At 35.8% G+C, this 25,994-nt stretch overlaps 1 protein-coding gene across 1 annotated transcript in view; it reads left to right on the forward strand.

Moving 5' to 3' along the window:
* Positions 1 to 25,994, forward strand: part of NPAS3 (neuronal PAS domain protein 3) — a 640,005-nt gene that overhangs the window by 192,905 nt on the left and 421,106 nt on the right. The gene's annotated exons all lie outside the window — the stretch shown is intronic.

Raw genomic sequence — 25,994 nt, forward strand, 5'->3', positions numbered from 1 at the left:
GCAGCAAAATCAATGTTTTAGACATGAGTTGCCACAAAAGTCAGGTAATAGTGGAATCAAACAGTTATTTTAGAGGCAGTGTGCATGTTGGTCCTAAATAGTGTTTCCAATGACTTGTGTAAATTGGATATTTTTTTGTAAATTGTTTTTACTTATGTAGATGAGTGTGATCTTGCTGTCTGATAAATATTTTACATCAGAGAGCAATTTGCATTAACAGAACTCAAAGTTACCAAAACCTAGGAATTGTGGTTGTCCTGGCTTTGACAGCACAGAAAACTACCCTGTTTTATTTTAGCCGCTGATCTCACATTTTGGAGGAAACTTAGTTTGCGAAGAGGCATATAAGATTTGAGCACTTCAGGTTTTTTCCACACATTATGGAACTTTAACTTTTAATTGACACTAAACTATATAGACTGTACATAGCATAAGGCAAAAGAAAAAGCCACCTTTAAGGGTGGAGGGAGGAGGGGGAAATAGAATCTTATTTATCAGCCCACAACTGCCCATGAAGGGTTTCTAGTATTGATGGTGCAAAGGGCTTTTACCTGCTCTTCTGTTTAAAGGAAATAATATTAATTAAGGAAACTTGTAATTTTCAATGGATGGAGATAGACATGGAGGGCAAAAACCAAAGGACTTTCAGGCTGGTGATTTAGTAGCTGGACATATTTACGTCATTTCATATATTTCATTTATATTATCTGCCACATCATATATAATTTTCATGGAGGGGAAAAAAAGGTAATACTGCATCATCCAGAGCATGAGTACAATATGGTTCATCAGGCTTCTGATATAGTATGCAAATGTTCCCCATTTTTTCAGCATGAGAGTTTATTCTCAGGCAATTAAACAGTGTTTCAAGGCGGATGTAAAGTGGACTCTGCTTGTACGATCTATGATCTGTCTGTTAAAATAAATAATTCCTCCCAAAATTCCTGTAGCTAACAGACATACAGTGCTTCTACAAGCTGTCCTGTATTACAGAGTCTGATCTCTGCAGGTCTCTGTGTATGTTTTCAGAGAATCTCAGATCTGTTTTTCATTGTCCTCCTGTGGAATATATACCTGAATACTGAAGCTTTCTTTTTGTGAAAAGATTCTAATGAAGAAAAGAATTTTAGGGGAGAATGAAACGTTATTCTTAGACAACAGCATAAATAGTCTGGCCTAGATTAACATGTTTCTCCCTATAAAAAAGCCAAGTAAACATTTAATGTCTTTCCACCCTATCTGATATAATAATCCTGCTCCTTCACCCATCTGGTGATACGGTTCCCATTGCTCTAGGCATAAGGGGTGTGGGGAAGCTGTGGAAGGGTTTTTGCTTTTTTTTTTTCCTCATGTTTGAGTATTTAGCTTTATACTAACTAGGGTTGTATTATTTATGTGTCAGTACATCGAAATAATGCTTGATGAAACAGTGTTTCATTGTATAAGAATACAGGTTTATAGTACAGGTATATTTTATTACTTCACCAGTTATCCTTACATAGAAACCTGTTAACACATTCTGATCAAAGATTCATGAAATTACATCAAAAGAAATTCATTTTCATTTATTAAAGTTGCTTTTTGCTGCCCTTGAAGTTCATATGGATAAACAAGCTCACATAAACAGCTTGCAGCTTCACGTGAAGTATAGTTGATAATCCTACAATAAAACACTAGACATTATACTTTATACGTGCCCAAGCAATCTTCTGAATAGACTTAAAGGTATTTGGAAAATTATATGAGAGGTACTTATGTTGCATAGGCAGCTGCCTTTCCCCCCCCCCCCTCCAAATATGTTGGTCTGCTTGTGTTAATAATTAAATTTGAAAGCTTAGTTTTAAATTTGTCCCTCAGTACTGTATAGCAATTTGATCATTTTAATTTAGTATTTCAGGAAGGTCCTTTACTCTGCCCAGTATTTATCACAGCTTTTCTTAAAAGTCTATAAAGGCTGATGAGTTTGTTTTCTTATGCCTGTTGTGTAGCGATCACTACAAGGTGTGCTTGCAAATGAACACTCGGGTAACTCCATATAATATTTTCAGAGTCAATTACTTCATGGAAATATCTTGAGCAATTGGAAAGTAACAGATAGTTTTCTCCATTGTTTTAGAAATACCTGTATTGTTATAATACAGATCAAATCTAAAATGAACATTATGCATTATTCAAGAAATGACCAGGCATTCCCAGCAGTGTTTCAGCTAAATAAACGATGATTGTAACCTTTAAAGAAATCTCATTGTGGTGACTATTGGTAAATCATTTCTCCATTCGTAGTAATCTTTATTTAGAGGCTATCTAGAAACCATTATATCTTCTATTAATCTTAAAAGCAAAAGCCAATGATTTGACATTTCCTAAAAATGGATAAATTTTTCATCTTCTAATACAGCAGACTTCAGTCAATTTTTTTTGGTACATCGTCTAAGGCTTTCTGTCCATAGGAAGTATTAGTCCTTGTAAACGAATACACACACAACTTGCAGCAGATAAGTTCAAAGATTACAGTTCTTAAAGACCAGGACATGATTCTCATATGGCAGAAAATAATCAAAAAGTTATTTAGAGTCAGTAGCAATAAAATGGTTATTCTTTGCGTACCTCATACAGTATGTTACGAATAACAGTACTATTCTTCTCTGGTTCCATCCCTCCAAAAGTCTTTGTTTGACTGCCAGTATTTAAGGGGTATGTTCTGAGGAGAACAGTAAATTAGCTACTGACAATTTTTTTGCACTTGAAGGTGAGTTTTCTGAAAGTTTTGATCTGGGAATGGAAGTATTTTTGTAGTATATACTGTGTGTTCAGCTAGTAAGTGGTGCTTTACATGGCACAGCACTTGAAGTCCTCTTGTGTGTTTTGATTGCCAGACCTCTACCAGACCCTGTAATCCTTTTCTAACATCAGACTCTTGTGAGAACCTTCATATTTTGGAATATTGTCTTCAAATAATTAACTCCAAATTTCTTTATATTTTTAGTACAAACTGTTGCTGAAAATTTTTAAAGATCATGCAGCTTTTTATGTTCTTTTCCTCTATGTCATAGGCATTTTTACCAAGCTGTATTTTCTTCCTTTTTTTCAAGTGAAGAGAGGAAGGGAGAGGAGGAGTGTGAGGCACCATGATGTTCTCTGGTGTGTTGAATGTGTTTGACTGATGTAAAGTCATGCCATGTATTTCCTTTTTGGGCAATCTTTGGGACACTGGTACTGACTTGGGACCACTGTCACTATAAAAAGAAGGCTCATGACTCTCTCTCTTGAACAGAGTTCCCAGCATTTGCCATTTCTGTTTCTTTTGAAGCAGCAATTAAACCCAGTAGTCTGTGCCTAATTTTGCAAACCCTTGTCCTGGAAATTTGCCATGATGACATCAAAATATTTATTAGGTTTTCATTCTTTTTTTAGTTGAAGTGAGGTGTTCATTTCTGTCTTTGGAGGTACAAGTGTTTGTGCAAGGCCATGAGTCTAATTTCCTGCTGAATGACATGATGTGCAGAAACTAGAATATATAAGACCACTTTAAGCATGTCTTTTCTTTGAATGAAAAAAAGTAATTGTGGGGTTATTCACAATCTCAAGTTATAAGTGGGTTTATGATTTTTTTTGTTTTAAGCCAAATTTTTACTTTTTACATTACCTAAGTAAAATAATTTTACTTACCTTCTGCTGTAAGAGAAGAGGTGAATGAGAGATTCTAGCTGAGGAGTGAAAAGGATTTCAGTAAATAGTACTGACCGACTGGTAGGTTGTGTGAAGAATGTCACTTTTAGTTTAGCGATCTCTGCTTTTGGTATTACATGTTCTATAATTAGGTAGTTTTACACATCTGTGTTCTGGAGTTAATATATATCAGGATGAAAAGGAATTAGGTGCTGTCAAAAGTGTTTGTGGTGAACTGAAATTTTTTTTGTCCAAATTGTTCCTGTCCAATGTAACTAAGTATGACTGACATGTTGCTTGCAATAAAGCATTCAATGTTACTTCACTTCTGCATTGGTAATGAAATAAAAAAAATACTTTTATAATCACGAGAAGAAAAATTATGCTTTGAAACAAAATTACACCCGTTTTCTTCAAACTAGCGTGTTTTTCAAAGGATCCATTGTCAACATACACAAAGTACGTAAGTATGGGTTGAAAATGAACTTGATGTCTTTTCATACTATGGAGGTTGAGGAAATAAGTCCAGTGCTTTGAATTCTCTGGGAAAGAAAATAATCAATAAGGATAATTGGAAAGTATGCTAATTGTTATCCCAAATTTCAAGTGGGATTACTTTCATTAATTTAAATACCTTTTTCTAATAATTTTTATGCTGGATATGTATGCATTTTTAAGAGATAAATAAATGGTCCTCTTCTGAATAATCTCATTGTGGAAACCCTTTAAATAACATTACCTGTTGTTAGCCTTTTATATTTTAAACTGAGTGTTGTCTTCTGAGCAGGAGATGCAAGATAGTACAAGCCTTTCCCTGTCGAACCACACAAGCCGTCCACTAAGACCAGCCTTCTCTTCTGAACCATCACACAACTCTGTCTTAGGGAAACCATCTATAGGGGTAAAAAAATAAGAGTTACTTTCTTCCTCAGTGTTTGTGGCCTAAGACATTGTTTTTCACTGTTAGACATGAAAAGGTCAATCAGATGAAAACAGCATAATGCAGATGAGTTGGCGGTTTTGCTTGTTATGAAAAGAGTCTCCGGATTCAGCCATCCCACGTTGTGTGGAACTTCTGCTTGCGTGCTGTAGAATTCTTGATAGCCCTGTAATTTATTTCTTCCTATCTTTCAGGCTTTTTTCTTATTCTTAAGAAAATCTGATTCCTGTTTACATATAGGCCACTATAAAGTGCTCTGACTGTGTACCACTATCAAACACTGTTTGTAAACATAATGTCTATACATTGTAAACCTGTTTATGTGGCAATAGGGGCAGTGCAGCCGTAGGCATAGGTAGCTTAGTCATTTACCTATTACTTAGGTTAAAGAAAAAGACGATTAGGTGTTGTTTGAATGTAGGAAACAAGTGCTGGAAATTTCAGTCAGTGGTAAAACATTAATGTTTTTTGTGAGAATTATTGATGGTTTTCTGGTATGAAAGATATGGAACGCAAAATGAGGTAGCTCTGTTTGAATCTCATTGTGATAGATAAGATGAATTGAATACTGGAGTTGGAGTTGGTGGTTGCGTAGTGACAAGTGATCATGACCTGATTGCTTTCAATCTCTGCAAATGGAGGAGGGTGCCAACGAACATACTCAGTGCTTTGAGGGACTAATTGCCTAATGGGGAAACTTATGTGTGAAATTCATTGTGAGGAAAAATTTTGATGGAAAAATTAGAATAAAAGTTGACTAGAACTCTTAAAGAAAAATTTCTGAAATGATGATTTCCTATGCACCTGAAAATTATAAAACCACATCCTTTTTCAGTATGAAAGTGAAATCAATAATTTGAAAAAATATGTATGTGTATTTATGTAAAACTTTTGGAATAAAAGGGAAATATATAGCAGTTAAGATAAATTGGAATGTCTGAGGTGCAACAAGTTAACAAAGAAAAGCAGAGACATTAAGGAAAAATCTAGCAGGATTAGAAAAAGTAAAGAAAAATTGGTTTTATGTGTATTAGAAATGGGAGGAATTCTGGCAATGATATAAGCTCATTAGCAGTAAGGTATAGTAAAACTTCTACTGATGCAGCAAAGGCAGGAGAGCTTGATACAGGTTTCTTTAAGTGCTTGCCTGTACAGAATCCATTCTACAGGTCTTTATAGTTCAGGTTACTGTTAACGGTAGTGTTCAGGGAGCATACACAATCATAGTCATCAACAATGCAAAAACTTGGGGAGAAGAATTCTGCTGTCAGAGTTCATAGTTTGGTGAATTTGGCAGTGTTAGGTTTACAGTTGGACTCGATCTTAAAGGTCTTTTTCAACCTAAATGATTCTATGATTCTATATCATATCTTCTTAGTCAAAATGAGATTATTATAGCTTGTTGTGGGTTTTTTCATCTTGTTTGTTCCTCCTTGTTTCTCCCTCAAGCTCCTCTTGCAAAAGTATTCTGATGCTGGAATCCAAATGTTGGAGTCCCAAGCGTGAGGCTCCAAGAATTGCCTGTTCTGTGTTTGAGTCATACCCGTATGTGATTCTATCTCTACCTGTTCTACTGGCGAAAAAGGAAATCTTTAGTGTCTGAATCAAACTTTAAAAGTACTTGAAAAACAGAAGGGTATTTTTCTTAGATGTGCCAAAAAAAAAAGCAGATCTTCCCAACAGGGTGGGGAAACCCCTGACATCTCAGTAACATCCACTGGCATTGCCCCGCTGTGGTTGCCACAGTTCTGTGTTGCTTTGATAGGTTACCTGCCATGGCACACACAAGGGACTCTGAAACCCTTGGACATCATCATCCTAAATCCCAGCTTGCAGTGTTTCTCAGATATTCCAGAACTGTTGAATAAATTGTCTTTTATGTGTTATTTTGTACTGAAGTATTTGTAAGGTATTTGACTTACTAGTGCATAGGAATTATCATTTTAAAATACTGGAAGAACATTATATTGGCAGAACCAAGCTCAGCACTTCAACTGTATAACTGATTTGTCTTGGAAAGCAGATTGACATGAAAGGTACTGTTAAGAAAGGAGTTTCTGTGGTTTTCTGCAGAAACCACTCTGGGCATGATCATCAATGAACTTGGAGTAAACATGACATAAGTGCTGATTTAAAATTTGCAAATTACAATGATGTTTGGATCATAGACAATGATCTGTCCAGCTTAGTAAAGCAAACCTCATAAAATTTATTTATTTCAGTGTAATAAAATGGAAAATATTATTATTATTATTCTGTGTATTTTTATCTTTGCTGTCCTAAACTCCAGGCTACTAGTTGGTGCTTTGTAGTTAATTTTGTTACAAGATTTTGAAAGGTTTTGGTTTTCTTGTGATGCAGAACAGGAACAACAGGAAAAGCATTTCAAGTTCAGCTCTCCTTTTTTGCATGAACAAAGGCATAAAAAGAGCCTACCTGATCCTTTCAGTTCTGCTAGCAGAAATGATAGAATGATTTCGTTTCTCATGGTGCTTTATTTGTATCGTAAAAAGTTCTATCCATCACTTCTGTGTAGACACAAAACATTTACTGCTGGTGACAAATTAATACTCTTTCTAAAATGCTGTCAATCAGATGTCAGTCCCTGGAAGAGTTGTTTATTGCTAGAACTCCACCTTACAACTTAACAATTAAATAGGAAAACAACCAAACAGTAAGTGTTTTTAAAAGCAAGGAAATAGAACAGGTGACTTTAATGTCTTTTCTCTCACTCGCAGCCATTGTATTTCTAGTCTATCACATTGCAATTCATCTTCCTTTTTCTCGTGCTGTTACACTGACTTGGTCATTTTTGCATTTTCATTATGTTCTTTTAATGCAGTTTATTTTTCTTAGCCATTCTTTTTTTTTTTTTTTTGAGTCCTTAGCTAGAACACCGAATCTGCATAAAGTCTTCCTCTTGTACTCAGCTTCCAGTGTTGACTCTCTCCTTTTTGTAGTCCTGTATTTTTGTCGATGTGTTTGCATTCTTAATGCAGTCTTGATGATGAAAACAACCTGGTGAAGAATTTCAATATTTAAAAGAAACCCCAAAAAGCTTTAACGTTTTCACTTCATTCTTTCTTCCTTCAATGTGCTTGTCTTTCTGTGCACAGTAATCCTTACTGTCATTCAAAATTCACTCCTGAGTTGAGAACATACTTTTCTCATTCTAGCTAAAAGATGATGGGTGTTGTCATTATAAGTAATGGTTGAGAACATTGACAGTATTGGCTGAGTGGGTTTTGGCAAGAGCACGGGCCGAAGCCCATATTTACTTGCAGAGGTAAATATGTTAGGAGGAGAATAGTATTGACAGTTGCATTGGCTCCAACCTTGGTGATGATGGTAAAATAAGTCAGGGAAAACTTTCAAATTAAAACCAAGTTAATTTCTTGTCAGTATATAATTGATATGGCTTTTCATCCAGGAGAAATTTCTTTGTAAAAGTCAATGCCACAACAATCCACTTTTTGAAAGCTCTTAATAAAATGTTTCCATATGATTTTTACATTCATGTTTTATGTTGCATGGGTTAGCTCCAGGTGGTCTTTTTTAGAAGCATGAATATGTTAAATTATATGTTCAGTCTACATAACTTTTTCAAATAATGCACATGATGGGGTTAGCCAATTACAGATGTGCAATAAATCCGGTGTGCCAAAAGCGCTTGTTCTGCTTTTTGCTTTTAGTAATCAGAAACAGACAAAAAGTAATCACTGCTGTAGTTTTTGATATGTAAAATGAAAAAAAGGCTGTTGCTATATGTAGATTGCCGTATCTGATAGAACTTTCATTTGTCTTTTTGTTTGTCCTTTTCTGAACAGAAATGTCTTTGCTATGAAGAGTGTTTTGGACAGATCCTCAGTAAAGCTTAATATTGTAGTGCTCCATTTTGCAAATGAAAGCGGTTGAGGAATTGGATCTTGTGGTTGGATTTAACAGTTTCAGTATAACTATCATACCTTATTCTCCTCAGCTGAGCAGAGAATGCAAGGACATACTCAAAGTCCTGCTAAATTCGATAGAGCTTAGCCTTTGTTTCTTCTATTAATGTAGTTTATTGGTTTTCTGGGTCATCGGAATTTTTACCATATATCTCCAGTTGAATGAGTGCTTCTTTTAGACCTTGTTGAGTCTGTTGCAGAGATAATAAATACATCTGTATGAAGAGTGGAAGAAATAGATTAACCAACTGATAATGAATGTAGCAGAGACGTTAAAAAACAACCAACCAACCAACCCCAGACAGGGAGCCATGTCCTTATTAGTATGTAGACATGAGGGAATAAAGCAGTGTAAATGAATGGGCTTTTATAATATTTGTTTTACCAAGAGTTACATCACTCTATATTACAAGTAAAAAATTATGACTCAAAATATTTTGTCTGAAGTGAAAGAAAACACACAAACTTTTTTTTTTTTTAAATGGGAAGAGTAAATCTATTTTTCCCATCTTGTATGTTTGCAGTCACATATTTATTAGTATTTTCCAAAGTGACTGTCTCAATATTTGGAGTAAATAATAGTCAGAGCCCTGGCAGTGAAGTTTGAAGTATATGGATTTAATAATAATTCTGATTTTCATGTAATAGTTATATTAGATACCTGTCATCAACAGAGTGAGATTTAGATACTGAAGGTAGACCCAGCAATTTCAAAAACCAAAGTGCAGTGATTTTATATCTAATATGCAAGTATAACCACAATCTGACCAAAGTTTGACCACAATATCAGCGCAGCTTAATTTCTGCAACTGTTCTCTTTGAAGCCAGAGGAAGGAAATAGAGTTTCCCACAAATCCCTATGCTCTTGTGGTCTCCCATTTCAATCAGGGATATAAAGTAGAATGCAATGAATCCATAGTAAAGACTTTCCCAGGACATTAGAGAGATCAGTAAAAACTGTTTTCATTAGCTGTCTGTAATTAAAGAACACCCTTCATAGAGAGCTTACAATTTAGAGAACATGTAAGCCTCTGTGTCTATCCGAGATTGGGAGCAAAATAAGAATCTCCACAGAGCTGGGGACTTGGGTGTTGTTTCAAAATATCGAGCTCCCTTAAGAAACATCTTTTCTGTTTATTTACTAGCTTTTAAGCCAAGGTGAATATTTTTTTTTTAAATTTCAAAGGTTTTAGTCATACTGTGATTTCTGTTCCTAAGGAAGGAAAGGTAGGCAAATCCCTAATAAACTACTTAACTCCGGTTGTGCCACTGTTCTCCTCCTAAGTGGAACTGTTAGAAAATGCTTACCTTAATTTCAATGCTTGAACATGTCACTCCCTATAATTCTTACTTGCAGAGTTAGCTGAGTGCATCTGCACAAGCATGTGTGTGTTGTCACTTTGCATTTTACTTGTATCATATAAAAATTGGTTTTGCTTTGCTTTGCATGGGGTGGTGCTACATGCAAGTACAAATTCCCTGTCTTATTTCATCATCTGGCAAGTCATTAAATGCATATTCATAATCATAAAAGGAAGAGGAAGAAATATTCTTGTTCACATTTTTGTACATATAGACAATTCCCGAACATTACCTATAGCAAGCAGAATATTGTCAACATTACCTCACTTCAGATTTTATAGACAACTACAGTTGTCTAAAGGTTTAGGAAAAATCAGGAGCTGGTTTATTGTTTGCTTTTTTAAGTACATATGACATTTCTACAACTCAGAGCAACTCTGCATTTATACATCCCCTTTCAAATTTGAATTGCTGCGTATGGCAGCTGTTTCTCATCCCCTTGATGAAGCAGAACAGTGCTGATAACGCTAATAGAGAAATTGAGGCATATACAGATTTAGGGCGAGCTTTTCAAAACAGCGCAGCACCCCAACTGGGGCCAGATTTCAAAAGATCTCTGATCCTATTCAGCAACAAAATAAATAGCCAGATTTTCAAAAGATTTCAGCACTTTGGTAATCTGATCATAAGAAGCAGCTGCTGAGCACATTTGCAAAGCCAGCCAAGAGTGACTTGTTCAATATCACATGAGAAGCGTGTGGTAGAACAGGGAATAGAGCCCTCTTCCCATGTCCCAGGACTAAGAGTCCAGTTCTTAAGCAATAACGCTATGTTCATGTCCTTTGCAAGAATACTGTATTTAATGAGCTTTTCATTAGGAAATCTAATCCAGGTCTGTGAGGAGATAGTTTTCGGAATAAATTTAAGATTTACACTCAGGGTAGATAATGAAGCAATCAAATAGGAGGAATATTGCTAATTCATTTTGTATTGAATCTCTGTGTTATATTGTCTTAATTAGGTATATCTTGCAAAAAGAGAAAGTCCCTTCAGTATTTTTTAAAGACTTAGTAGTCCATTGCCAATCTTTTAAGTGTCACAAGAAAAAAATTAGAGTCTAACTAGGTATTCTAAAAAACCCTACAGAAGCCTGTGGCAGGTATACTGTATGGCAAGTCCAGGCGTGATTTTCTGTGGCCTTCCACCCTTGTACCACTTTCTGAGGGCATAGGTTTTATTTTTGTTTACATTTTTAAATGTTTCTTTCTGTCCCTTCCTAGAAATTAAGAAAATGGGGTGTTTAGTTTTCTTTTTCTGAAGATAAATATTTTCATTGCTTATTTATTACTTCAGCACACTATTTTCTCTTTACCCTTGTATGTCAGGCTGTTTCTGCTTATTTTGTGCATAAATCCTGTTACTCTTGTTGTCCTGCTCTCTGTAATTTCTATCTCTATGCTATTTTTTTTTTCTCTGCTGTTCTTTTGCTCCAACATCCTATCGTGAAGACTTAAAGGGCAAGCTTTTTTTCACAAATACTGCTAAGGAACTGAGAGGAAAATTAACAGCTCGTCTAACCTCATCATACATTTTACTTTTGTAACTGGTTTCTTCAACAGCCTCACGGAGGCTGTTGATTCTCCAACCGCCTCATTAAACATAAAGGAACTGTATTCTTCATACAGACAGCTATGTTGAGAGGCCATTTGGCAGCCTTGAGATTAAACGCTCCAACATTTTACAAGGTCTACATGTTGACTCACCCATCACTACCTTGGAGTCAGCCCAACAGATGTTCCTTGGATAGAAGCATCAGGCAAAGCCAGTGCTCAAACAGCTTTCCAGTGTGCGCTTACTGGCAGTTTTGATGTAATTTGGTCTCCAGCAGTGATGATTCCAGACAGTGAACGTGGCATGGGATGATACTTAAAGATGCCCATATCTGTCCTGAAAGGGTTCTTATTTCACCTGCCAAACGGGAAGATGAATTTTGGAGACAGCCTCTGTTCAGTCTGAACTGAACTGCACACAAAGGATAGATATGGTAGATAGATAACCATTCTATGATTCTATATGATGGTCATGAGATGATTGGTCCTTGAAGTGCAGAGCACTTGCAGAACTGTTTTGTTGAGGTACAATGTTGAGCAGTTGTGGTAAGCATCCAGTCTGACTTCTTGCAGACCCCAGACAAAGAACCTCATCCAGTATTTTCTGCATCTGTTTGAGTGTATCTTTTTGAGTTTATCTCTTTGGAAAGTATCTAATGTTGATGTAAAGCATATAAATGATAAAGAGTCAACTGCATCCCTGGGCAGATAGTTCCAACGGTTAATTACTGTCACTGTGAAAAAAGTGTGCCTCATTTGTAGTCTTATTTCAGCTTCAGCTTCCAAACACTGGATCTTGTTATGCCTTTTTCACTAGATTAATGAGCTGCCTACTGTCAGAAATCTCTTCCACATGTAGGTATTGTGATCCTCTTAACCTTCTTTTCAGTAACTAAATAAATTGAGCTTTCTTAGTCTTTCACTGTAGGGAATGACTTTCAGAAGTCTAATCACTCTTGTAGCTCTTATTTGAGTCCTATCCAATTTTCTAACATATTTTCAGAATGGAGGAAACCACAGTTGAACACAGTATTTTGGTAACAGTGTCATAAAAGCCTGAAGTAAAAATTGCAGTATCTATTCCAGTGTGATATTGTATGGTTTATCCCAGTGACATATATTTGATATGCTTTTTGATGTAAGATGAATGGCTCTTTTTTTTTATTTTGGGAATTAACATTAATTTCTCTCTCATTGTGGTGGTTCTGGATTCCTTTTGCTGTAGGGATTGAACAATGTCAAGAGGTAAATTCTCGGGAATAATTGTCAATGCTGAAGGTTACCCTTGGTTTGTATTTTGTTTCAACAGCATAATTATTTCAGTAAGAATAGGGTGTCATAGAGAGAACTGAACTTAAGAGAGCAGGCACCACAAGGTGAGATTGGGGAAGGTAATCTTCTGGGGAAAGTGACTTTCACAGTTAGGATATTGAATGGGTCAGGATAGGTACAAGTGCAACGTTAGCTTACCTACAGAATTCTGAACGTCTCTGCAAACAAGCACCTGTCCAGGGATGTCTAAAAAGTTCCTTGTGTCACCTTCCAGTCTGATACCTGTCTTATTCAGACAACTTGCATTGGCATGTTGGGTACCAATGTTCTGTCTGGACAAGAGAAACCAGAGCACAGCCAAACTAAGTGAGCTCAGGAGATCCTTCCTAAGAATGCACAAAAGGTTCCCTTCCACCCAGACCTGCCTCAAAGTCACCTCTGCACACATGCACACAATCACAATCCTAGTACTGTGGTGCACCAAAGTTAGGGCTCTGCAAGGAAAAGGAGCTCACTTTCTAAGACAGAATATTAACTGGATCCAGAACTTGTATGGAAATAGGAAGAAAATAATTCCTCCTGAATCTAGACTTCCCTTGGTTCAGAATTAGAGTTAAGTAGACTCTGATTATCTGCCTGATTTGAGTTCAGCTGTCTCTAGTGTTTCCAAGTAATGAAAAGACATAAGCCTTGTCTTTAAGAAAAAGTGGTTTCTTCAGAGTTCATGTAGTTTCTTCACAAGTGTAAATGAAGCTGCAGATTTTGCTGGTGACTTCCTTCAGTTTGTGTTCTCAACAGTTAATTCTGTAAGTACCACACAAAGGTTTCAAGCCCTTGGCCATTTACCACTGTGAATTGCTTTGGGAGAAAGATATTTTACTTTCTTTTTAATCCCATACAAAAGCTGTCTCCTCAGACTTCTGGGTCAATTCCTTGCAGTTCCATTCAGTTAACTTTCCTAGCCCAGCCAGCAATCTTTGGTCAGCTCAGGGGAAACTGTGCTTCAGTCCTCAGTTCAGAGGCTTGGGATTTCATCTGTCCTCAAAAATTTGGGGCAATTAATTAAATTCTATGCTGCATTAAAGGAAGTGCTATCAGACCTTCAGGTCTTGCTTCTCTTGTTTGTAAAGTAAGAAAAGAAAACCCTTGGATCTGAAATGTTATCACTCATCACTGCCCTGCCTCGCAGCAGGCTGCCGGGAGGAGATCGGGTGTACTCTTAGAGGCAGACTGAAGAGAGGATTGACTCTATCTCCATTACTTTCTTCCCTCATCTCACATTACCCAAACGACAATTTTTCAATTTACCATACCCATATTTGCACTGATTTCTTCCCCAAAACTATTTACTAGGGTGGTGTTACTCAGAACACTAGCCAGCATTTAAGAATGCTTTGGCCTCTTTGCACACTCTGTTGGTTGTGAGTTTCCAATGATAAATTGGATATTTATCCAAGGATAAATTAGATAACTGCATTCATTTGCATGACTTCTCTACAGAACTTTTAAAACACTCTTTCTTAAAAGGGAAACATAAATATTAATAGATAATATTTGACAGGAAAGTAAGTCAGGTTACAGATTATATCTGATATTAGTGGAGTTCTTTGTGTATATATAAATGTATTTTAGTAAATTATAATAGAGTAACAAGAAAGTTGAAATAATCTGAATCCATCTGTAGTATATTTTATGCTTCTAAATTTCAATTTAACGCCTCTGTTTAGTTTCATACTGATCATTTATACTGACAAAAAGAAGGAAAAGAAAACAAGGAACCTGTCATCAATCATTCATTTAATCAAGTAGCAAAAGTAGATAAATAAACATACTGAGTTAATTACTCTTCTGTATGTAATGATTGACAATAATGTTAATTTATTCCCATTTTTAACCTTTGATTGTCAGTATAGTTAGGATTAATAGGCACTGACAAAATGAGAAGAAATAAATTTCTGATAGCCACTGAATATTGCTAATGTTGGAGTGTTTTCCTCTGAAACTTCTCCCTGAAGATGTACCAGATCTATGTCATGTGTTATTTTTCACACTTTTTTGTGCCATGTTTCATGCCATTTTGGTGGTTGCTATTAGTTTACAGACATATGGCCAGGAATATTTTATGAATGAAGAGGTTTCTGGAATATACAATATTACTTCTTCACATTTATATGAGAATTGTAATTTGAAGATCTCAAAATACTTTACACATATTATTGTAGAGTATATTCAAAAGCTAGTAAAAAAGGCAGTGTTACAGCTGATAACTGCTCCATCCATCAGACAGCATTTCTTCCATAGTTAATCTTCTGTTCTGCCTTTGCAATGTTTTACTGGATCCATCCAAAGTGAAGAGGGGATTTTCAGGCCCTTTGACTTAGAGGTGCAGATTTCCCAAAGCAGCTCTCCCTCTTAGGGGTGCAGGAAGGTTAGCTCAAGAGCTTCTCCTGGCTTTTTACCACCAAATTGTGTCCCCATGTGTAAATAGGCACTTAAATATGTTCTAGTTAATCAGTTATTCCAGCTTCTAAAATATCTTTCTGATATTCCTGTAGATAGTAATTGAAGAGGACATTTTATAGCTTTTTTTGAAATACTGTGTAGCGTGTCATTCAGATAAGTGGAAGGCATGGTGTATGACATACTTTTCATCTAGCTTGAATGGTGTATCAATGCACAAAATACTTTAGTTCTGTTAGAAATAATCTGGTTTTATTCAGGTGTGTTTTCTGCAGTATTTCAATAAAAGTGTTGTTACATATTTCAGAGATGAAAGAGCTTTGCATGTGGCTCTGTGTGTTTTAGTAACTGAGCCCCACACTTCTGAGTTTGGATAAATTTGGATTACACAGGTTTTGTGTTTGGATTTCTAGAGGTATTTTGGGGGGGGTTTTGTTCGTTTGTTTGGTTTTTTTCCTGAAAGAGTGGTCTAGTTGCATATAGCCAAATAAACCCCCAATTGTCTCTATGTTTTCAGAGGTTCAAAAATGGAAATTATTTCTTCTACTCAAAAATTATGCACAATATGGTTCGTTTGTATTTCTTTTTAAGGAATGACAAGAGACAGAGATGGTAATGAAATTTGTCCATACACGGGTTTTCATATACTAAGGAGAAAAAAAAAAAACACCAAACCCTAAAACACTCCAAAACCAGAGAAAAACTAAAAAAAACCCCTTTTGTCACTTTGAAGAGTTCTGCCTTCAAGAAAGAACACAAATAGATTCAGAAAATATGAAAGCCAGTTGTTGGTGTGGTGTGTAGGCGTCACTCCTTCAAAGGTATACTTCATGTTTTTGTTAGGGATTTCCTGCCAGCCCTGTGTCCCCGGGGACAGATACCCTTGCCATTTTGTGGCCTTTTGAGAGACCGTGGTTCCGCTGGACTATGGCAGGTGAAGCCAAGGCAGGAGCTATGCGGGCTGCGGTGGCGTGTGCAGCCCCTGATGAGCTTCGCCTTGTGTGGATGGCACAGCCTTGCTGGTAACCCTGTGTAGGTGTAGTCTACTGACTCCCTGTACCAGGAATAAGGCTGAGAGGCCCACAAAGCCTCATGAATCATCCTTTCTTCTTTCCCTGCATAGCAAATCCTTTAACAGGATACAAATGTGGAAATCTGAGGTCTGCATGAGAAAGACACCATGTGGAGGTGAAATAAACCTCTTATCTATTTTTTATTTAACAACAAACCTATTGATGTAACTATTACAGCTGTTAGTCTTCTGTGTGACATAGACTAAATTGTTTAAAGTTATTTAGCAATGATTGTATTGCTTTCTTTTAGCATTTTATATAAGGATGCTTTTGAGAGGAGCATGGCATTATTCCTTGACTCAAGGACTCAATCAAAAGGCAATTTGCAGGCTATAGATCTTATTAGTGAGGGTGGGCATGGAGTAGACTGTAACTGTTGATCTGTAAGAAGCAATAGGTAAGAACAGTTAGTAAGGGCTGGAAGAACACAGTAAGTAACCACTACTGCGATTGCCTGAGTCTTGAGTCTGAGGATCTTCTCATCCTGTACTGTGTAGATGATTGGAAGCAAAGCTTTGTTTTTATTTTTCAGGGTTTGCCTAAGGGTCTAAAATTTTACTCTTTGGGAAAACAATGAATTTTCTGATTCAGGTCGTACTGAATGCTAAATATTCAGTAAAAAGTATTCTAAAACAAGGGTTTTTTTTCAATAAGAATAGCAAAAAATGTTTAGAATCATTTTCTCTTCCTCATGGATTCACTTGAGACAAAAATGTAAGACTCTAGCCGTGTCACAGAACATAAAATAGAGGACACTACTGCAAAAATCCTTGAAAGCAATCTGCCTAAATTTTTCCTCTGCAGCAGAATATCTCCTTTACCTATTCACTGGGCTGAGCACAATCTTGCCCTTTGTGTATGACAGCTCTATGTTTATCAGCAGCTGTTTTTTCGTAGCTAAGCTTGACAAAGGATAGGGAATAAGATTAAAAGGACTGTATTATCCTGCTTTCTGGTAAGAAGGAGGGAATTGCAAATATGAATTGTCCCATTGCTGATGCCCTGTTCGGAGCATTCGCGCTAGTGCTCTCCAGTCTCTCCACTGCTGTGGTGGGAGGATGGTTCCCTCTAAGAGCACAGCACTGCTCTAGCAGGTCAGCATCCATGGTAGCTGACTGAGATGGGCAGAATCTTTTGTAGGAATTTTCTTCTCACCATGATTAGTTTTTTTAAAGCAGACATGTTCTAGAAAATAAAGCACTGCTTGCTCACTGAAGAGATTAAGCTTATTTTAAGAAGAGAATACAGATTTTTCATTCTTCTTTGGCTATTACATTTCTAGCCTTTAAAAAGTCATAATTAACATCATATTTCAAATTAGAAATTTCAAAAAAAGAGATAAATTTTGAAATATAATGTTTGTAAAACAGTAATGCAAGAATTCCAGTCAATCTCTAATTTTGCTGGGGTGTAACATCATTAAAACAAATTGTTAGGTTTAAACAAATATGTCATACCAAAACCCATTTGTATTTTTAGGATTCAGAAAATTAACTGGTCAAGGATGTAGAATCTTTTGTAATATCATGTCTAAATGTATTGACACTGTATTGATATGTAATTCTAAGTTAGATGATTTTGTAGTTACTTGCCAGACTACAAATTCTTTTAACAATAATGATCAAATTACAATATCAGCAAATCTGAATTTGACTGTTTTTCAGCTCAGTACCTGAATATTTCTTTAAACAAAAAAAGATATTTTTTTCCATGTTTGGAACAGATATTGGTATCAATAATAGACTGAAATGTTATTTAATGGAAATTCTTGTATTTCCAATTTAGATTTTCCAGGCTTTCCTGTCTTATATAGTATTTACTAAGTATTTGAATTATTTTTTTCTTTGTATTTTACTGGGCAGCTTATGTACTCAAAGCATCACCTAAGTACCAATAACACATTCTTGACTGAATAATGATGTATGTTGAATGTTACTTTTTTTGTCTTATAAATGGATGGCAATTTACACAGCTGTGGATGTGGGATGTTTCAATCCCAGACCATGTTGTAAGAAAAATTGAATGACAGTGAGCAAAACAGCAGTAATTATAAAACTAATTACTAAATGCTGATGATGCCCATAGGCTTTGCATAACTAAAATTAGAAAAGGAAATTGCTTTCGGCTTCAGAGAGGCAACATGCTAGTTATTTCACTGTTTCAGTCAAAATGGAACATGGTTATAAAGTTCAATCAGGAAAAAACCCACATTAGTTTATGCACATAATTTTTTATACAGAAATGTTAAAGAATCATCCTTTTTGTCTTTTAATACAAACATATCTGTCACATAAATCGAGAAAAGTGACATGAAACTACTTGTTGAACATCTTTCTATATAGCTTTACATGGCCTAATTTACCACTGAATTTGCTGTTTATCAAAAAAACTACATGAATATAAAAAAGTGCTTCCTATCACCTAAGCCCATATGAACTAAATGTTTGGGATAAAAAACAGGAGACTGGATTTCAAAATTCTGTCACTTCTGTTCCAGCTCCTATTGTATGTATTCTGGGGATACATATAAGTGTGTGTGTATATATGTATGGGGACCATGTTCATTTGTTACACATATATGTGTTTTCCCAGGGATAGAACTGCTAGAATGAATCTTAATGACTACTTTGAATATAGTATATTTCTATATTTTATGTTCATGCGTATATACATTCATACATACCTCTGTTTAATTAGATACACACACGCATAAAATACTTAAATGGAGCTTACATCTATTCATAGACAGATTTAATGTGCCTTATATAGGAGTGCAATATATATTTCAGTGTGGTTTTTTTTTTATACTTCATTTATGCTTTTTACTGCAGAGAATGAGAATCTCTTATGCATTCTTAGCACATTTCTTTAAAAATTTATTTTAAAAAGAAGGATTAAAACATTGATCGGCTCATGAGCTACAAAAGTATTAGTGACGTGAAGACAAAGCGGCGACGATTCAGGAGGCACAGAAGGATTACCGCTTGTAAGACTCAGCTTAACATTTAGAATCTATGCTGTTGATTCATACAAAATTACATGGACATTATGGGATTTATCCTCTGAATTCAGGGTTGGGTTTTTTAATTCCTAATTTTTCTTTCACTTTTTTTAGCTGTGCTGGGAAATATTTGTGTTTGTCCTGTGTGAGTAATTGATAGATAGCACCTTCTCAAAGACGAAAGGAATGCTTGTTCCATTCTCGTCCGTCAGTATATGTCAAATGAATAAAAACCATCAAGTTTGAATATGTGTTTTTAACTTTAAAGTAGTTGAAATACATGTAGATTTAACAGCTGTTGATAATGGAATCTAGAAATGAAAAATACAAATTCTGTAATCTGAATTATTAGTAAGATTGTATATTTCCTGGGTTTTGGTAGGTACACTGTAAGCCTTAGGAACATCTTTATTTAAACATTCATAGGGAAGCATATCTTAGTATAATAGAGTCATAAAGTACATTTCAATATAGAAACATTACAGTAAGACTTTTTTTTTAATGTGGGCCACTGAGTTATTTTTCATTTTGTGTGTCTCAGTAAATTTGTACTAAGGCAGATGATCTGAAGTAGAGGTGCTACGTATTAACATAGAGAATAAAAAGAGAGTGTTTGTTTGCTATTTCTGATTTTGTCAAATCAAACTCTGCAATCCTCACTTTGATAAAATCTCCTAATTTAAAGACAAATTTCTGCTCAGTTGTCAGGAGCAGATTTTAACTATTCTCATGCACTGTTTTTAGGTATAACATGTACGGTTCCAATCCAGATTTGTGAAAAAGACTCAAAATGGTCTTGAAGATATAAAAAACTAAAACTTCTCTCCATTCTTACAGATTTTGTCATTAATAGCAGTAGCATTATTGGTAGCATTATTTCTACGTTTCAGTTCTGATTTCATTAAAATCATAAAGTGATGCTAATGAATGGGATTGTCACAGAATCACAGAATGTTAGGGATTGGAAGGGACCTCGAAAGATCATCTAGTCCAATCCCCCTGCCGGAGCAGGATTGCCTAGACCATATCACACAGGAACGCGTCCAGGCGGGTTTTGAATGTCTCCAGAGAAGGAGACTCCACAACCTCTCTGGGCAGCCTGTTCCAGTGTTCGGTCACCCTCACCATAAAGAAGTTTTTCCTCATATTTATGTGGAACCTCCTGTGTTCCAGCTTGCACCCCTTGCCCCTTGTCCTGTCAATGGATGTCACTGAGAAGAGCCTGGCTCCATCCTCATGACACTTGCCCTTTACATATTTATAAACATTAATGAGGTCACCCCTCAGTCTCCTCTTCTATAAGCTAAAGAGACCCAGCTCCAAAGACTCCAGCTCTGTTATTGTATTTAACAGGCATGCAAAAAAGCAAATAAGAAATCCTTCCTATAAGGAGGACACCGTTTTCTCAGAGGTTTCTGTCGTGTCACACTTTAGCAATCTCTCTCTCTTTATTGTGTGACAAGAAACAATTTATTTGCAGTACTTGAAGGACATAGAATGTCTGACTGACTGCTGTCATAGCTGTTGTTTTTAACATAAAACATTACAGCTGTGTTTGCTTTGAAATATTTGGCCACTATCCAGTAAATCTGTGCTGGAACACTAAATTATCACCTTATGCCCTCCTCCATTGTAAGAAAGTGCTTTTGTCAATAAAACATTGCTGCTGTCTTTTCCTAATTTTTATATCTGCATATTCAGGAACTTTGTTTTATTTTGTTTATCAGCATTTAAAAGCTTCTAAATAGTGAATGTCCTGAACAGGTAACCTAACAGACATACAGAAATACTGATGAAAGTCCATCCTTAGTAGACTAAATTAAGAAATTTATACTAGACCCTAATATTTGCGAATGTTTCCAGGATCTTTAAGATTTTTAAGAATTTAAACTATCTATTCCACCATTTTCTTGACAGATATGAAGAGACTTGTAGCATTGTTGTAGTCTGCCTCTTTCACAGCTATCACATTGTATCATGTGAGCTTTCAGGGTGTATCCACATCGTAAAAACAAAAGGTAATTAAAATGGACAAAAATAACAAACCTGACATAATCCCAGTTTTCACAAGTGCTAGTAAGTAGGCGAGATTTACAGTACTGACCCTAAGCTATATCTTAAGTTACTTTTTCACAACTTTTTCAAATTTATCTCCTTAACTCAGGATAATCAGTGTAGTATGCCGAAGAAATGGGGCTATTTAATAATCATGTATCTTCCCCATTAATGCTGGTATCTGAAATTCAGCATACAGTATATTGCACAAGGTTGGGTGTTTTTCTTGTGTTGTGTATGTGAGGACAGAGGAATTACTGTATCTTCTACATTTCTTCCACTGTTCTTGAGGGAGGTTTTCTCCCATATGCTAGCTGTCTGTTTCTAAAGTTGAAGGGTTTTCCTAGTCAATTTTTCAAAAAACCTTTCTATTTCTCAGTGCAGTTTTTTGGTTCTTTGAAATACTTTCCAATATCATAAATAACAAATCTCCTCAATTAAGAAAAAGATTTAAACATGTGCTTAACTTAGGCATGTAAGCAGTTCCATTGATTTAAACAAGATTATTCATTTGATTTGAGTTCGTAATCTGTTTAAGAGTCTTGTTGAACTTGAGTCATAACAAAAAGGCAAAGAGTGGATCTAACATTAGGAGAAGAATTACCTTCCCCAGCTTATTATCTTTTCAGTCTTTCTTTGTGTTTGTAATCCTTTATCAATTTATCAGTCTGTATGGCAGGCTTATATCTTCGACAATTTGTATTCTATTTTTCAAGTCTCTTTTTGTGAAACACTAGATCTGTTGGTTTCCTGAAGTCTGTTCTGTGTTATGTTTATTGCATTCTCTACACGGTGTTTTTAAGTACTTACAAGATTGATTTTAACCACATGCATTTAGATTGCAGAATTTGGTTTGAAATCACTGCAAAGACAACCAAAGCCCTTGTGAGTTAAATCTCCGAGATATTATCATTGTATGATAAATTTAGCTGATTTCTGCCTGTTATGTTGCATTGGCACAAGGGAGTGCATCAAAGGTGTTTAGCACAAATAAACTATGTAGTTATCTTAGAAAAGAAGCCTCTGTTTTTGCCCAACAAGATCTAGTCCACTTTCTCTATGATCAGAGTATTACAAAGCTAGCAAAGAATAATTTATATCAGGGGTTCTGTGATGGAATGAAATGGAGCTCTTTTGAAGTATGATCTCTGAAAGCACAGCATGAAGCTCAAATAAAGTGAAGGACATTCGCTATTACAAGTAATGTCCTTAATAATCTTGTTAGTCTAGTCTCCCTCTGTACGAGACAAATGGAACATTATTGGCTTATGGGCTGTAGTAAATAATTTAGTTTCCAATATTCAGGCTGCTTTGACAGTAAATTAAAATGACATGAAAGGGGCTTGTTGAATAAAGAAAGTATCCAATCAAATTTAATTGGCATGACTAAGGCAGTAGAAATATGTTTTATAATTAAACCATGTTGTCTTGGAGCTTTATAAGCATGTATGAATCAAAATGTCAAAAATTATTCTTTGATACTGTGCATTTAAAACTTTGCATGGTGAATAGTTTTCTTAAACAAGGTTCTAGACATACATATTGATTGAACATGAAAATAGTTTTAAAGTGTTAAATAAGTTTGGGTTTAGCATTTATCTACTGATCCGAGGATTTTCTGTGAAAGATTAAAATAATTTTGCAGTCCTCTCATACTTATAAATCTGGCTTTTGTACCACTTTTGTATGATCCAGCCTTTTACTGGGGCATAAACTCTGCAGTTTTTCATCTGTTGTTATAATTCTGGATGGCTGAAATTAGTGCTAATAGGTGAAAGCGTAAAAGAAGGAAACCAACAGGAAGAAGCAAAAAAAAGAAAGATAAAATAGGTGGCAAACTAACAAATAGTTTTCCTTTACTAAAATGTTTCTTTAAATGTTTCTTATTTTAGTCAAACAAATTTAGAGTTCACATATATTAACCAAATATTACCAAATATTCATTGTTGAGTTCTTATTTACTCATCTCTCTGCCAATGTAGTTTCAGAAAATGTATATTCAGTGTGTATTTTCCTTAATTGCATAAAGAGAAAAAAATCTCCCTCGTTCCAAGAAGGACAGTACCTTTAGAAATTTACACATTTCCAATCATTCTTTTGTTCTTATATACAAAACCCCCTAGTGTATAATACTCAGTTATTTGCACATCCTGATGATACTTCTTTCTCTGAAAAGAGAAGATACAGCTTGTCTGGCCATTAAAAAAAAAAAAATCATAGAAAAGTTTACCCATGAAAAAGTCTTTTAAATTAACCTTGTCTTTTGGAAATCATGGACAGATGACTTCTCTCCTATGTTAAGAATGTTGTTACCACAGTGTACTTATGTACTTGCATAAATGGATGCGAGGATTCTAAAACTGATTAAACTCTAAAGCACAAGAGGAAAAGGCATAGATGCAAAAGTGAAAATGAATGGCAGAATTCAACTTGTGTATATAACCTTGGCCATGTGAATACATTGGACTCTTAAGTGTGACATCCTGCAGTGCCAGATGCTCTGGTAAGGTAACTGTTAAAGCTCATAAACCCTATGTTACATATACTATGAAAAAAGGTGAAAATCTCTTGTCAGCCTCAACTAACCTCATCTTTTGCAGGAAAAAAAGTTTATCTTTGATAGCTAGAGTAACTGCATGTCCAATTGCTTGTCCTATATCCCATTCCATTCATAGATAAGTGGGTGAAAATTTCCTGAATGAATTGCAGGTTAACGAAGGTAAATAAATGCTCTAACTGGTCTCGTTCAACAGCTGGAAACCTCATTCCCCCTGAAAGGAGAGTTGGGAGTTGAATGGGAAGAAGTCTGCCTTAAATTTCTACTCATGACAAATCTGCACTTGTCTTCTCAGCATTGTGTTCCTTCATACTTTCATTCGCTGTCATTAGAGCCTTGTAGAAATATTTTGAGAGTTAAGTGCAAAACCTTCTTAAATGCCTTTCAACTTCCGCACCTTAGACTACTTTCTGACTCATCAGCCTTCTGATTAAGCAGAATTTTACCAGCAGGGACAGTTTAGTCATTGATGTTTTATATCATGGTGACCAGATCCAAGTCGATAAGCGTTGTAGTTGAATCTAGTGAAACTCCAGCTGGGGAGCTCTCATTCCTCTAGCTATGTCATATTTACATCAGCATAAATATGGCATACCTTCACTGAAAATTATTATTGAATTGAAGTGCTTTGAGAAGTTCATGGGCCTTGACTATTAGCTAGTACTGTTATTCTGGATCTCATATCTATGCAGAGTCTTCTGATAGCCAAAATTCTTCTCAGTTTATCTTCAGCTCAAAGCAGCCCAAAGGATTGCCTCTCAAGAATTGATTTCCATTGTAAATGATCAGCCAGTAGAATCCAGGTACAGAGAAACTGATGGCAAAACTCAATGGCAAAATAGTGCCAGCCCTTCCATTGCCAAAGAAAATAGCAAATTATTTTTAACAGGTCAGGATTCCACTGCAGAATAATTTTTTTGATGCTGATGTCTCAAGATTGCCCGGCAAGCCAAACTCTGGTGCACACGCTTTTTTGTGTGATGTCTGGTTCTTACAAGAATAAGGTTTCTGAAGGATTCTTCAGAGTGAAGGGCATATTTTTGTATTGTGTTGCAGGGAACTGCTAGAGAGAGTCCAGCGCAGAGCCACGAAGATGATTAAGGGAGTGGAACATCTCCCTTATGAGGAGAGGCTGAGGGAGCTGGGTCTCTTTAGCTTGGAGAAGAGGAGACTGAGGGGTGACCTCATTCATGTTTATAAATATGTAAAGGGCAAGTGTCATGAGGATGGAGCCAGGCTCTTCTCAGTGACATCCATTGACAGGACAAGGGGCAAGGGGTGCAAGCTGGAACACAGGAGGTTCCACATAAATATGAGGAAAAACTTCTTTACGGTGAGGGTGACCGAACACTGGAACAGGCTGCCCAGAGAGGTTGTGGAGTCTCCTTCTCTGGAGACATTCAAAACCCACCTGGACGCGTTCGTGTGTGATATGGTCTAGGCAATCCTGCTCCGGCAGGGGGATTGGACTAGATGATCTTTCGAGGTCCCTTTCAATCCCTAACATTCTGTGATTCTGTGATTCTGTGATCTGCTTTGTGTCAGCATAAATTCCACTGATTTTGCTTTAGCTGGCCTTGAAGAAAGTATGGTGGAAAATAGTGAAGACTTCAATTTCATGATTGCTGATTACATTTTTTGTTCTATTTACATGATTCTTTTTTTCTATAGTTTTTCTAATTTGCTATTTCAGATTGAAGTTGCTCATTTTTTCCTTTGTTCTCCCTTGTTTACTAGATCTAGGTGGTCTCTTCTTGTGTCTCCCAGAATTATTATATACTTTTTTTTCCTATGTATCTTTTTGTCAAGGAAATTAATTGGTAGAATAAGGGTCAGTTCAGGTAGACTCAAGATTTAGACCATGTTATTTTAATTTTACAGTGTTTACAAGTCGCATAACTCACAAGAAAAAAAAAGAAAAAAGGCAAATTCTGGTTTGGTTGTTCATTGTCTCTCTTCAGGTATATTGTTTTGATGTGTCCCAAACTGTGTTTCTTCTCCTTTGACACTGAAGAAGTGTACTTTTATTTGCTTAGAATGAAAACAGGCTGTTTCTAAAAAGAAATAATATATACTTGAAAGATCTTGTGGAAAACAGTGATGTGTTT

This window comes from Nyctibius grandis, chromosome 4 (assembly GCF_013368605.1).
Source record: "Nyctibius grandis isolate bNycGra1 chromosome 4, bNycGra1.pri, whole genome shotgun sequence".
Taxonomy (NCBI): Eukaryota; Metazoa; Chordata; class Aves; order Nyctibiiformes; family Nyctibiidae; genus Nyctibius; species Nyctibius grandis.